At 44.4% G+C, this 15,822-nt stretch overlaps 1 long non-coding RNA gene across 1 annotated transcript in view; it reads right to left on the bottom strand.

The window, feature by feature from the left end:
- LOC310687937 overlaps window positions 1–15,612 on the bottom strand; it is a 50,386-nt gene extending 34,774 nt beyond the window's left edge. The window contains exon 1 of the long non-coding RNA XR_014516657.1: window positions 14,950–15,612. This is a non-coding gene — a long non-coding RNA (uncharacterized lncRNA). The remainder of the gene's footprint in view (window positions 1–14,949) is intronic.
- Window positions 15,613–15,822: the final 210 nt, after the last annotated feature.

Genomic DNA, 15,822 nt, shown 5'->3' with positions numbered 1-15,822 from the left:
ATGCTGTTATTTGCGCCTTCAGTAATGTCCACCTTCTTGCAGGCTTGCTTTTAAAGACCACTGCTGACAATAAATCTCACAATTATTCTTTACCAGTTTGTGACCTCTGAAAAACTAATTTGTCTTTGAGCTTTAGATGGAATATTATGATCTGAGATGCTCCTGTACAAATGAATAATTTACTCTGAAAGTAAACTTAAGTGTGATCTGTTACCTGCTGTGCTTTCTGATTCTCACTGTTTTAGCTTTGGGAACTTTCTTTAACTATCTCAGAAGCACGTCTGTTGAAGGATGAGATCAATAAACTATTCTAAATCAGCACTTCTTAACTCTGAAGCAAGAGCTGTTCGGGGGTTGAGCAGACTCCCATGAGAGGTGGGGAATTCTCCTTCCTTGAAGGTTTTAAAGTGGGGGCTGGATGGCCATCTGTCATGTATGATTGATCTAGTTGAGATTCCTGCATTGTACGGTCTAGGACTAGATAAGCCCTATGGTTCTGTGATTCATCACCTCCAAGTGGCTCACTTTAAAATTACAGTGGTACCTTAGTTCTCAAACGCCTTGGTACTCAAATGCCTTGGTTCCCAAACACTGAAAAACTGGAAGTAAGTGTTCTGGCTTTTAATGTTTGATATAGTACAGTATTTTAATGTTTTTTTGGAAGCCGCCCAGAGTGGCTGGGGAGGCCCAGCCAGATGGGCGGGGTATAAATAATAAATTATTATTATTATTATTATTATTATTATTATTATTATTATTATTATTATTCAAAAATTTTTTCGGAAGCCAAACGTCTGATGCGGCTGTCAGCTATTGTTTTGGGGGTGCCTGCACCAATCAGAAGCTGTGCCTTGGTTTTTGAACATTTCGGAAGCCAATCAGACTTCCAGAATAGATTAAGTTTAGCACTTTTGTTTTTGCTATTTATTTTGCCTTTTTGTTTTGAGGCTTTTTCGGTTAATTTGTTTTTGTGACTGTGTGGAACCCAGTTCAGCTACTGATTGATTGATTGATTGATTGAATGTGTGACTGCGGAAATGGATAAAAGCCCCCATCCAAACAATGACTATCATCAGTACAGGTAAGATTTTTTTTTAATTTTAATTTTTATCATCTACAGTACTATCTTATTAATTTTATGGTACAGTACATTGATTATTTCTTTCATTTTATGGATCAATGGTCTCATTAGATAGAAAAAGTCACATTAAACTGCTGTTTTAGGGGTTGTTTTTAAAAGTCTGGTACAGATTAATCTGTTTTGCATTACTTTCTATAGGAAAGTACACCTTGGTTTTGGAAAGCTGTGGTTTTGGAACGGACTTCCGGAATGGATTAAGCTTGAGAACCAAGGTACCACTGTACTGGGAGTATTGGTGGACCAGTTAATAAACTTTTTAAGTGCCTCATCATCAATGCAACAGCACCACCATCACCACCACTATTATAATTAGTAGTAGTATAGTATTGTGTGGGTGCCAGACTCCTCTGAATTCCTGGATCCAGTAAGTGTTAGAATTTAATCAAGACTTGCGCCGTTAAACTGAATGTCAGTCACTTAATCCCTGGACCCTTCAAATTTCCAGAAACAGCCAGACTACCGTCCTAGTGAAATATAAGGAGGGAAAAGGAAGGTGCTCTGTGGGTGACAGCAAATAGGTCCTTCAGCTTGCAGATATTGAGGAGGAATAAAGCCAGAGCTGATAGCTGTAAGTTATGTGAGCCAGAAGCTGGAGGAAAAGCTGCAGGCTGAAAAGGCAGAGCAATTGTTGATTTCTGTTTGAATCCAAGGCTGGGCTATGAGAGAAATAATACCCCTTTGTGGGTGTTAATGCTGTGAACCCCCTCCATCACATGCTCAGGTTGTAAATAATAATAATAATAATAATAATAATAATAATAATAATAATAATAATATACCCCACCCATCTGGCTGGGTCCCCCCAGCCACTCTGGGCAGCTTCCAACAAAACACTAAAATACAATAACCTATTAAACAAATTATGTGTAAATAAACCATATATCATAAAGACACCACAATCTCTGCTGTGCCTCATTCCCAAATGGAAGCACCTGGAACCCCCTGGAATCTCACACAACTTTGAGATTGGGGTGGTGTGTTACAATATTAGAATCACAAGCCCCAGGTCAGGCCACTGGAAAGCACTCCTTTCAATTGTATAGTTTAGGGACATATTAGTAACAGCACCATGCTATGAAAATCGCAGGCACCAGGCCAGGTTATCTTTAGCCAGTTTATTTTTTTTTTTTTTATAAAATTTTTATTGGTTTTACAACATTTTTAAGAAAAACAAACAAACACTAAAAAAAAGACAAACATACACGTATAATTTCAAACATATTTTCATAAACCTCTTTTCTTGGACTTCCCCATACCCCCCCTCTCTGCATCCCAATGTCCATAATTCAACTAGCAACTCCCAATTGTTACTTTCCAATCTCTATCATCTTAGTCCTCTTTTATAGTCTAACCTTATATCCCTGTACCCTTTTGCTTCTGGAAACCACAACATTTTAGCATTCATTAAGTTTATAGTAGTCCTTAAGGTAGCTTTTAAATTTTTTCCACTCCTCTTCCACCGTCTCTTTTCGTTGGTCACGGATTCTGCCTGTCATCTCGGCCAATGTTATCTTTAGCCAGTTTACTAAATCCATTCCTGGTCAAAATGACATCACAACAAGGCAAGACAAGCCTCAAGTAAACTTGTTGGAAAGTGAACTTTTATCCAAAGGCTTTTCAGAGAATGATTTGAAAATAGCAACAGTCTGGAAGCCTCCTTAGTACGCAAAATTATTGAAGGCATGGGCAGATCTCAGGGGGGAAAACAGCGTATGCATTTGTTACAACTACCACCAGTGCCCATTTTGTACAAATCCGCAGTTGTGATTTATGCACGTTTACATATATCTAAGTTTCTCTGTGTCGCCAGTTCAGGCTTTGCTTACAGAAAGGCAAAACATTTGCCTCTAAAAGAGAAAATAGCACGAGGAACAGCCTGCCTGTTCCATCTTTCTGGCTCAGACTGTATAAACACCTGACCATTTGGACTATTGAAAGAAAGCACAGCACAGCAAACCTGTCAGGACCAAATAAACATTTCATGCAATGTGGGGATCCTTGTCAGCAAATCGGCATTTGAATTCTCACCCTCTTCCTCCCTCCAGAAGGAAAGTTTCTATACTGCTCTGTTCCAGACTAGAAGACCCTTGGTGTCCCTTCCAATTCTATTGACTATTAGAACTACAGGCATAAGCTTCTGAGGCAGAACTTATCCAATACTGTCATGAAATCCTGTTTCAGACAATCAGGGTAGTGTCTGAGGTGGCTCCCGAAGGAGCCACAGAAATGTCTGCATTCATACATGCTGCTAATCAACACATATTGTTCATCATTTGGAGCACATTGTGTGGCAATGTTTGTGTCTGCTTCAGTGTGTTTGGCTTTTTTAATGCCTTGAGAATTATGATTCTCGGTAGAATCATAGAGTTGGAAGGGACCCAGAGTATCATCTAGTCTAATGCAGAAATATGTAGCTGGATTGAACCTGCAACCCTGGCGTTATCAGCACAACACTCTAACTAACTGAGCTATCCAGCTGCAACAATGGTGCAAATTTTTATTCCATGTCAGCTTCATCTGACAACAGGGAATCTCTGAAAAAGTGGAACACAGTAATCTAGAGCCTCACCTAAGATTGTCCAGGAAGACTGGGCCTCCATGGGATCATCGGGTTAAAAAGGAAGAAGACCCCTTTTATACTGTTATAGATTTGGGGGAGACCCCCCTCAAACCCTAGAAGTTAATAAATTGTAGGATTTTGTTTATTTGAGATATGAATTAAGAAGTACAAGCTGCAGAGGAATTCCTGAACCTGCCAATGCAAAAAACCTGGCCAAGCTGCAGCCATTAAGGAACAATATAGAGCCATTGAGAGCCATTGGCAATGCAAGAGAACTGTCCTTCCCCTGGCCCCAAGGTATGAACAGAAACAACAACAACAACAACAACAGATTATTTATACCCTGTCCATCTGGCTGAGTTTCCCCAGTCACTCTGGGCGGCTCCCAATCGAGTGTTAAAAACAATACAGCATTAAATATTAAAAACTTCCCTAAACAGGGCTGGCTTCAGATGTCTTTTAAAGATAGGATAGCTGCTTATTTCCTTCACATCCAAAGGGAGGGCGTTCCACAGGGTGGGCGCCACTACCGAGAAGGCCCTCTGTCTGGTTCCCCACAACCTCACTTCTTCCAATGAGGGAACCGCCAGAAGGCCCTTGGCGCTGGATCTCAGTGTCCGGGCTGAACGATGGGGGTGGAGACACTCCTTCAGGTATACAGGACCGAGGCTGTTTAGAGCTTTAAAGGTCAGCACCAACACTTTGAATTGTGCTCGGAAACGTACTGGGAGCCAATGCAGATCTCTCAGGACCGGTGTTATATGGTCCCGGCAGCAACTCCCAGTCACCAGTCTATTCTGGATTAATTGCAGTTTCCAGGTCACCTTCAAAGGTAGCCCCACATAGAGAGCATTGCTGTAGTCCAAGCGGGAGATAACTAGAGCATGCACCTCTCTGGCAAGACAGTCTGCGGGCAGGTAGGGTCTTAGCCTGCATATCAGGTGGAGCTGGTAGACAGCCGCCCTGGACACAGAATTAACCTGTGCCTCCATGGACAGCTGTGAGTCCAAAATGACTCCCAGGCTGCACACCTGGTCCTTCAGGGGCACAGTTACCCCATTCAGGACCAGGGAATACCCCACACCCGCCCGCCCCCTGTCCCCCCAAAACAGTGCTTCTGTCTTGTCAGGATTCAACCTCAATCTGTTAGCTGCCATCCATCCTCCAACCACCTGCAGGCACTCACAGAAACTGGGGATTTGGAAGGTTGCTAGGGTAACTGGGTGTGAGGTGACAGGAAAGGAGCGTTTTTAGCAGGGTGTTCTGGGAAGAAGAAGGGAGAAGAAAGATTGGGATCCATCTTGGGCAGGATGGCTGAAAGCTGGCTGGGAGAGATGCCTTGGACTCCAGGCTGCACTGTTGCGGGGGACAAAACCTTCTTGAAATGTCTATGCTGTAAGATCTGGACTCTCTCCATGCAGAACGAAGGTGTAAGTAGGCGAATAAACCATATATCTTAAAGCTACAGCAGTCTCCGCCATGTCTCAGTTCTCCAGAGGAACACAGACCCTTTCCTGCACAACCTCAGCCTGGAGGTTACCCTGTACACATTAACATAACCTTTCTTTTAAATATACACCTGAGCCTCATCCTTCCTACCTCTTTCTTCTCCTTCTGAATGGATCCGAATTAGAAACACCTCTTCATTTCATTTAAACTAATGATCCCTTGCAGGCAGCTGCACCTCCAGTTTAAAGATGTGTGCCAAGAAAATGTGGGAAAAATTCATACTTTTATTGAAGACTCTGGAGTTTCTTATGTAGCGATTCTTGAAAATCAGAGAGAAATAAGCACGCTTCACAGGACAACAAAGCTCAGCCTTAGAAGGATTTGCCTCAAAGAAATTTCTCTTTGAGCAAAAGAAAATTCTGATTAAATACTTATGAGTTCACATGCCAGCAAGGTAAGCAAGAAGCCAAACACTCAGGTGGCCTATTTTCTGAAGAAAAGCGAGAGAAATCCTTCCTGGAAGAGACTTTCTAGTCATCTATTGGAGCTGAAGTACAAAGAGCTCTTGGGGATGTAATGCCTACATTTTTTTTGAAAAGCCTTTGTAAGTTTTATTTCCCCCCTCTTTAATAACGTCTCTCTTATTTTATTTTCCTGCCTTTTGATTTGATTCCTGGCACATTGTGACACTGAAGAGAGACAACAACAGGCTCTGCTAAACAGAACTTTACTAAGTCGTTTCATCAAACCATTTTTGCGGACCGGCCCATTGTTTTGTCTTCTTTCTTTGTCGTTTTGCCATGTTTAGGATTCCCAAACATGGAACATATAATTTGCAAAATGGCAATTAATCTAGCCTTTGTTCAAAATGTGACTGGAGGCAGAAGTTAATAAGGGGGGTCTCTTTGCAATCGCCCCTTCTAGTGCCACACTTTGTGGCTTTGTGCCAATCAGCTGGCAGCAAAATGAGGCCACCCACAGTCAAGATAGTGATTTTTTTCCTGTAAAGGGGAGCTCCCCAGATATGCAGAAATGTATTCTGATGAGTGGAAGTATAAGGTAGGATACAAGGAGCGAGTAGGATTCTGGTAACAAGGTGGACTCCTCCTGCCTCACTACCCATCAAATGCCTTTACAGCTAGTAAACTATGGTACATGTAACTCCCTGATTGCAGGCGTTCTGCAAACACACAACCACTGATGTGTGCAGTGTTTTCAGCCCCAGAAGGGGGCAGAACAGGGCAGAATGGGGCAGGCTTACATGCACCCCGCCGACATGTGCAGTGCATCCAAATGCAAACCCTGTACAAATGGGAGTTGCTTGTACAGTTATGTGGAGTTACATATATGCTATAAACTACAGAAATTCATTTTCCTTCACAGATGGAAGTTAGGCTGTACCAGCAGGACGTCAAACATACATTGGATCTGTCAAAATACGTAGATTATACATTTGCATTTTTGTACGAAATGCTCCTTTTAAAAAAAGCATGCCATACATTTTAAGCACTCTCATATCACTTTGATAGTCATGGTTTTCCCCCCACCAAAGAAACCATCTCGGGAACTGTAGTTTGTTAAAGGTGCTGTGAATTATAGCTCTGCGAGGGGGTTTCCTCACAGCTCACTCAGTACCTTTAACAAACTAAAGTTTCTGTGGTTTTTAAAGTGGTTGGAGAGTGCTTTAAATGTAGAGTGTGGGTGTAACCAAAGTATCTTTGAAATCCAGGAAATGGGATTTTGAGGAGAGAGGGGGAAAGAGAATCTAATTTTACATATCAGGATTTATTTACCGTATTTTTCGCCCTATAAGATGCACTTTTCCCCCTCCAAAAATGAAGGGCAAATGTGTGTGCGTCTTATGGGGTGAATGCAGACTCCTTGGCTTCAGCGATAGCAACGCGAAGCCTCTGAAGCCTGTGCTCCGGAGGCTTCGCGTTGCTTCCGCTGAAGCCAGGAGAGTCTGCTCTTTGAGGCTGGCGGTGGGGGAAAGCAGCGCTTCCCCCATCACCAGCCCCAGAGGATGGGGGGCAGCGGGAAGGCGCGCGACACCTTGCCACTACTCTCCAACCCGGCTTCGAGGCTGGCGGTGGGGAAAGCAGTGCTTCCCCCATCGCCAGCCCCAGAGGATGGGGGGCAGCAGGAAGGTGTGTGACGCCTTCCCGCTACTCTCCAACCCTCCTTTGGGCTTTTGCGGGAGATGGGGGAATTCCCCCACCTCCCGCAAAAGCAGGCAAAAGCCGCACGCTCTTTAAAGGGGCTCCGCGGCTTCTGCTGGCTTTTCTACGAGGGGGGGGGATTCCCCCACCCCCTAGAAAAGCCCGCAGGAGCCGCACACCCTTTAAAGAGCAAGCGGAGGATAAGAGCTAATTTTGGGAGCTGAAGTGCCACCCCCCCGGACCCGGGAGTGATCCGCGAGAGAGCCTGTTGAAGAGATATTGAAGAGTTTGACAGCTGTCAAAGTAGCTGTCAAGACGGGAAAAGAGAACTTGGTTTTATTGTCTCTGCTGGTTATATTTGTTACAATTTGGCTATATTTTGTCGAAAACAAGGAAAAACTGATACAAACTGTCAGAGCTGCTTGAAGATCCTAGCTCACAGAGGATCACGCTAGCCAGCGATCATTAAGTAAAAGTCTTTATTGAATTACAGTTTCCATTCTCACGCTGCTGCGCGCAACTCTACGTCTAGTAGCTAGGTCGGCGAAGCTCCGTCTGAGTCTCCGCCGCGTGTGCACCAACTTAATATCCTAGCCTTGCTCCACCTTTTCCGCCTGACTGTCCTCCTCTGGGTCCCTCTACCCCCCGGGGCTTCTTCCTTCCGGGATTCTTCTGACGCTGACCCGGACCCTCCTGCCTCCTTGCGCCGGGCTTTAGGACCTGGTTCCCTTTCGGGGCTGCTTACTGCGCCGCCTTCCTCTGCATTTGAACTTGGCGCGCGCGCCCAACCTTCCACTTTCCTCTTAACCGTTTCTTCGCTCCCCGATGGAGGTGTGGCCACTCCTGACTCATGCCCTCCCTCCTGTGGTGAGCTGCCAGCGCTTCCCCCCTGGCTCCCTTCCTCTTCCCTGCTTCCTGGCGGTGACGCTGGTCCCGATTTCCAGCTGCTCCCCCCTGAGTCCCCTCTGGCTCTATCTTCCTGGGGTGCCCCCCTAGACTCCCCCCTTGCCCTGGCCACTGGTGCTCCTTTCTGTGAATCCTCTGATTCACTGGAAAGACTAGGAGATCTCGGGTCGTCGTCATCACTCATCTTTTCTTCTGCCTCCTCCCCTTCGCTCTCTGTTTCCTCCCTTGCCCGTGCCTCTGCTCCTAAACCCCTGACACAAACTAACTTGATTTTTGGATTTGAACTGGAAGGAATACTAAGTAACCAAAATCCCTCTAGAGGGGGTTTTGGGACATTACAAGAATGACTGAAGGAGGGAAAATTCAAGCTAAATTGGACAGAGTTTTTTTTCTCTTGGGAAAGTTACAAGGCCAAATTGATGTTTTGGCTACCAACGTTGCAACTCTGGACTTAAGAGTAAGCAAATTCATTGAATTTGATAAGGACTTGATCCAGGAAGTTCATGCAGCTGGACAAGAGGAGAAATTTGTGAACTTTGAGAGTGTGGAGAAAGAGATATATGTTGTTTCTGAGGAAAAGGAAGGAGGAGATGCAATGTTGCAGATGACAAAGGAGAGGCAGAGGCCTGACATGATGGTTATAAAGAAAAATAAGAACTTGATGATGAAAATCTGGTCTGAGCTGGAGATTAAAGAATGGAGAGATCTCCTTATGTGGAGATCTGAAGACCCAAGGATTACAAATTTGATTAAGGTGAAAGTTGGAGCTTTGGGGACATTCGGACTTGAAAGGAGTAAGAAACAAGATTTGGGCTCCACTTTTAAGTATGGAGGTCTGGCTGGAAGAAACATTGTCCCCATCGGGCCAGAGCGTCTCCGAGATTTGGTGTTTAATACTAAGGACTATCAAAAAAACCGGCAGAAAGGAACTGAGAGAGAATTAAGAGCCTCGGACATGAGATCTCCAGGCTGATAGCAGATTAAGACTGATGGACATTTGTTGGGGATTGAAACCGGGAAAGGGGATGGGGTGGGGTTTGGGGATCCAAAGGGTGTATAATTATAATCCGTCTTTTTTCTTTTTATTCTGTTATTAGTATGAAAAGTGGGGAATTCGTGGAAGGGAATTTGGGTCGACTTTAGAAAAAGGATTTAAGATTTAAGAATGAGCACTGATGTATACATTTTGATGTTGTAAAATTGGTTTTTTAAATTGAACTAAATATAAAAAGGTTAAAAATTGGGGATAAGAACTTGTTGAATTAACAATTTGAATTGGAATATAAGAAGGGGAGGTGTGGGGAAGTCAGGGAAATATGTTATAGAAAAATAAGGATTGTAAAATGTATATGTTTCCTTTTTTTGTTTTTTGTTTTGGTTTTTTAATGTATTAAAATGGAAAATTCTTAATAAATATCTATTAAAAAAACAAAAAAACAAACTATCAATGAAAAAATAAAAAATAAAGAGCAAGTGGCTCTTGGGGGCTTTTCCCCAAGGAGGGAGAAGGGACTGACTGGCCGAGTCAGTCCCTTCTCCCTCCTGTGGGCTTTTGCGGGAGATGGGGGAATTCCCCCACCTCCCGCAAAAGCAGGCAAAAGCCGTGCGCTCTTTAAAGGGGCTCCGCGGCTTTTCTAGGAGGTGGGGGAATTCCCCCGCCTCCTAGAAAAGCCCGCAGGAGCCGCACACCCTTTAAAGAGCGAGCGGCTCTTGGGGGCTTTTCCCCAAGGAGGGAGAAGGGACTGACTGGCCGAGTCAGTCCCTTCTCCCTCCTGCGGGCTTTTGGGGGAAATGGGGGAATTCCCCCACCTCCTGCAAAAGCCCACAAAAGCCGTGCGCTCTTTAAAGGGGCTCCGCGGCTTTTCTAGGAGGTGGGGGATTCCCCCACCTCCTAGAAAAGCCTGCAGCAGCCGTGCACCCTTTAAAGAGCGCGCCGCTCTTGGGGGCTTTTCCCTGAGGAGGGAGAAGGGACTGACTGGCCGTTTCAGTCCCTTCTCCCTCCTGGTCGAAAAGCCCACAGGAGTCACATGGGGCTCCTGTGGGCTTTTGCGGGAGGTGGGGGAATTCCGCCACCTCCCGCAAAAGTAGGGAGAAGGTCTTGGAGTAGCGCACAGGCTGCGTGCAGCCTGTCCGCTGCTCCCAGAGCTGCGGGGGGCAAATCATATTTTTCCCTTGATTTCCCCCCCTGAAAACTAGGTGCGTCCTATGGGCCGGTGCGTCCTATAGGGTGAAAAATACGGTATTTTTTTAACCAATAAGTCAGTGTTCTATGGAAGAAGCAGTCCCATACAGGCAACATTCAGTTGGGCCAGAACCACAAAATTATGAGTATAGATCTGTTTAAAAATGAATATTTTCTAAGGCAATTAGCCTTAGGAAAAATGTTCCCATTGGAGACAATGGAACCCTTATTTTCAAGATTAATTGCAGCCTGGGTGGGATTTTTGAGGGATTCATGGCTGGGGATGGAAGGGTTAAACATCCAAGTGTGTTGTAGTTTGAATAAAAATTCCCCTATGGACTCTGCTTGCTCTCTCTCTCTCTTCCTTCTCTTTTACAGTGGACTGGCCAACTAGTTGGAGAACGAAATTCAAGTCAAGGGCTGTCCATGCTTCCAGCTATTCTAAATCCATACAGGGAGACCAAGAGCTGAGAGGCCAAGCACCTTGAACAAGCAATTAATTCCTCAGAAAGGAGGAACAAACCGTCACTCAAAGCAGTGCTTTCTGACCTGGGAGTTCTGCCTCTTCACCTCAGATATATGGAGGGAGGTAATATAACCACATTTTATAGAAATTTGTGGCCTTATAAATTAGAACGCTTTGCATTTCCATTAACACTACAGGACAATAGAGCCTTTTCCAGCGCTGTGGCTACATAACTTTTCCCCGTAGGCCAAACTGTCTACGTACTATATTAACCAATATGTCTCAAGCTCAATAAGAGTGATTTCTCTGTGCAGTAAATGACCATACTAGTACATTAACAGTGGATTTATGCCGAAAGCTAAGATATTCCTCTCCCTCTGACATAGGTTTTAGCTTAATTATCTCATTACTTTTTGTGGTCCAGCACAGCAGCTATTGACCTCAACGATAAATCCAGTCAAATCAGCAAGGTTTTAAATCTATGAGGCAGAATGATGGCATTAACTTGCCCAAGTTTGGATCTCTTCACCGTTCAAGGTGGAACCACAAGTGTGTTCGGGAATATGCTGGCATGCACAAGCATTCGGAAGTTTGGATGGGGACAGGGGTATGTATTCAAGCCCCACACCCAACATTCTCCTGCATCTTGGACCCTCCCCCCATCCTCAGTGTTGAGTTAGGGGGCTTCTACATGTGTCTTCTTGAACTTGAGTACGACACCTCATGCGATTGGGGATCCAGCTCTGATTGCACAGAAGGTTCTGCAAATGTTGCACAGTCAAGCAAACATGAGCAGAAGCCCACTGAAGACCTACCTCACTCAGTATGGGGATGGCCAGGGACTGAGCATGTGGGACAATGCATATAGGGTGTGTGTGTTATGTATTCAGTGGACTGTGTTTGCCTGAGCTTGAGTCTGGACTAAGGATTCTGAGCCCCTGTGTTCTGATTCGATACATGATATCCAATCACAGAACATTTCAGGATTTGGGCCTCTGCCATTGGCCCTTAAACTCTGATTTTCAGCTTGGAAGTTTAGACAGCCAATCACGTTGGGAGTGGGAGTGGCCCAGGCCTTCAGAAATGTATATAAACAGTTGCTTTGCCCCTGTTGTCCAGTTCTGTCAGCTCAATAAAGGTTCTTGCTGTTATCACTGTGTCTTGCCTCAGGGGGGCATTAGAGGTATGTGTTGGGCTTGTGGGCACACTCCTGTTCTCCATCCATGGACACACATTCAGACAAACACCTGAATATGTTCCTCCCATACAGTCACCCAATAACATGGCAAAGTCTACACCAGATTCTGAGATCTATCACCCACATGTAATTTCTTGTGTGAGCTTCTACTTGCCAGACCTGGTTGCCATATTTCAAGAAGTGAAAATATGAACACAAAAGTTGTTGAGCGCTTCTTCTTTTTTTGCAAAATCTCCAGTGAAATGAAGTTTTTGACCTAAGTTTTCAGTTTTCCCGGGCATTTTATCTGGTATCCAAAAATTCTGCATCATGACAGCAATGCTACTTTGATCGTGGCAGGGGTTCCCCAATCTGATGCCTTCCAAATGTTTTGGACTAAAATGACAGGAGAGATATGGGTTGCTAACCTTGTGTGTACACTGCTTTCCAAACCAGCAGCGGGAGTTCACTGGATGCAGAGTAAACAGGAGTCTGTACACTGCCATAGATGCCCTGCTAATATTTGTTGATCATTTATCTTAGTAGAAACCAAACCCAGTTCTTTGACTCAGTTTCAAGCCACATCCCCATTTTGGGGAGCTCTCCCTGTTTGCTTCTACAAGCACACAATGTCAGTGCTATATATTTCAGGGGGTTGGTGGGGAGGTGTTAAAAACACACACACATTGAAATCCTAGATGAATGGGGATCGTGTGTAGAGGTACTATTCCAGAGACGAGATATTCAGAAGTACATAGAAATGAAATTCAGGGGGAAAGTGTTGGCCTGGACACAGCTTAATGACATGGGACTTGTAAAACTCCCATGACAAAGTCTAAGTGCTGTTTTCAGAAAAATTAAAAGCATCTTTGTGAGAAGGGAATTTAGAGAGGAATATCAGTGGCTAACTGGGACATGGGTGGCGCTGTGGGTTAAACCACAGAGCCTAGGACTTGCCGATCAGAAGGTCGGCGGTTCGAATCTCCACAACGGGGTGAGCTCCCGTTCCTCGGTCCCTGCTCCTGTCAACCTAGCAGTTCAAAAGCACGTCAAAGTGCAAGTAGATAAATAGGTACCGCTCTGGCGGGAAGGTAAACGGTGTTTCCGTGCGCTGCTCTGGTTCGCCAGAAGCGGCTTAGTCATCCTGGCCACATAACCCAGAAGCTGTACGCCGGCTCCCTCGGCCAATAAAGCAAGATGAGTGCTGCAACCCCAGAGTTGGCCACGACTGGACCTAATAGTCAGGGGTCCCTTTACCTTTACCTATCAGTGGCTAAGGTGGGGAGTTAAGGACACTTAATCCTTTTCCTACCTTCCTACCCTCCCTCCCTGCCTGCCTGCATACCCCCATATGCTTATCAGCTCCCCCCGCCCCCAGTAACTGTTATCTGTGTGCATTTAAGAAAAAAGCACATTAAATAGAAAGATATATTTAACATTGTGTCTTGTCTGACGGATGTGCCAAACTCTGTAATAATCCCAATCAGCCTCCATTTATATGGATCAAGCAAACTGGCCCTCAGTCCTTTGCAATAATCCAAACAGATACTGAAAACACCTATAAAATGCTTCATTGCCTCTTCTTTCTGTTCAACTTGAGGCCCGGCCTGTGCGGCCTGTTGATTCCAATGAAGCTAAACGTAAGGCTGTGCAACGGTGAATAAACTCCCTCAAGTGTTAAAGCTTTATCATGCTGGCCAAGAATTCCAAAGGGTGATTTATTCTCCACGCAGAGATTTTATTTTATTTTATTTATTAAACTTGGCTGGGGGCCAAATCCTTTGGCATTTTAAATGTAAACTTAGGCTGGAATATATTGCCTTATGCCGAACATTTGTAACCTCTATTGATCGGCTCAAGTGGAAGCGAAGAATTAAAGGTCTTTATTATTGATGTGGGGAAAATTACCTCTCTGCCGTTCTCAGCCTGAAGATATCCATCACTTCCCCAAGAGCACCTATCTATAACTCTTCCTTTCCTGTGGCTAGGAAACATATACTTATTTATAGTGTTTTTCTATAATTTAATTATGCTCCAGATACAGCCAATCCTTTTTAAAATTCCAGGCAAGGGACTATCTCAGCTTCGCTTTGCGATGACACAGTGGAGCTAGTTGCTATTCATTTCTGGAATGACAGGGAACCTGCAGGGCTTGGAGGCTATGGGCTATGTTCTGAAGACCTCTGCCAACACATGCCTTGAGTTTAGCGTAGCCCCCAGTGCTGTAGTTTGCTTAGATTGATGGGTATGGAAAGGAATCACAGTGCATTTCAGATATATTGTATGCTTTCCAGTTGTAAGGTAGAGATAGATCTCCAGATGTTGCTAGAATCCAACTCCCACTAGTCCTAGCCAGCAGGGCTAGTGGTCAGAGATGACAGGAGTTGTTATCCAACAACATGTGGAAGATACCATGTTGGCTATCTCTGATGTGGGGTCTAGGATGGAGAAAACATACCACAGAGTCAGGTTGTTATGCATGTAAAATAAATTTTGATGAAATGCAAAGTAGCAGAGTAGGTTACAGCTAGGAAGCTAAATAACTCTTCTGGGTGATTGATAGCTTCTTTGTGAAGACTATATAATGTCCAGACTCTTTGTTTACTTTCACCAGTGCTTTTCTTTTTTTTCTGGGGGGACGCAGAGGTACGCATACCCCTAAACATTCTGTGAATCTAAGTTTGGCCTTATTGAGGGGCAGTATTTCAATATTAGGAAAATGAGAGTGCCCCTAAACATTTTTTTAAGAAAAAAAAGGACTGACTTTCATAAACATATAATTGAGAATACTGTATTTACAATCACATGCTTGTTCAAACAAGGGTACATTCTCACTTGAATTGTAGACTGAAGTCTTCTTACTTAGACTTATAAACAAAACAGTGTTGAGAATTGCACCGGAGTCTTACCTTATTCAGGCCTTACAGTTTCTTATGAACGGCTTTTTTCTTTTACCTCAGCAGTATTCTCTCTGTTCCTTACAGAGAGCTCCTGCGCAGGTTTCGCCATATTAACATTTAGGAATCTTTCTTTGTTTCACTTCAGACAGATCACAATGACACACAGTAGTATCCTGAGAAACCTCTCTCAGCAGCCATTCTCCCTCACAGATAGAGAGAAGCAGAAAGACAGTTACAAAATGACAGTTATTAGAATAACAGTCACAACAGAATGGAATGCCTCTCTCACGTGACTCACAGTCAGCCAATCACATGACAGCTACTGCCTGAGGGGAAAACAGCAACCCATGTTAAAAAGTACACAGTAATTTAACATAAACAAACATTTCCATTTCAGGAAAGCAAATCATTATCCTTAACATGGGTCTAGGACAACTTGACAGAAGACAGAGGGGACTTCCCTGCTTCCTTCCCAAAGCCTAGTAAGCTCTGGACTATGGGGAGGAGGTGTGAGGCTCTGATAAGGTCCTAGAGTTCTCCTTCCCCCTTCCCAAAGCATAGTTAGCACTTGCCTAATTTTGGGAAGGAGGAAGGAGGGACGCAGGACCCTGCCAGAGCTCCTCATGACTCTTTCCCAAAGCAGGTGCCTCTCTTACCCAACTTTGGGAAGGCAGCACGAGAGTGGGTGGAAAACATCTAATTTTGGCTTTGCACAGGGTGCCATATTACCAAGGTCTGCCCCGCACATTGGGATGGTTTCAGCGTCACTTTCATTCCCTCGACTGTTTTGTCTCGCTTTGCAATGCAAAGTCAGGACTAAACATGGCTTGGGGAGAAATGTAGCAATTGGCAGCCTTTTAAAATTAGGAGGGATCACCTGGA

The sequence above is a fragment of the Podarcis liolepis genome (assembly GCF_965112155.1).
Source record: "Podarcis liolepis genome assembly, chromosome: 10".
NCBI classification, from domain to species: Eukaryota; Metazoa; Chordata; class Lepidosauria; order Squamata; family Lacertidae; genus Podarcis; species Podarcis liolepis.
The sequence above is the reverse complement of the archived record's forward strand: the minus strand, read 5'-3'. Positions and strand labels throughout refer to the sequence as shown.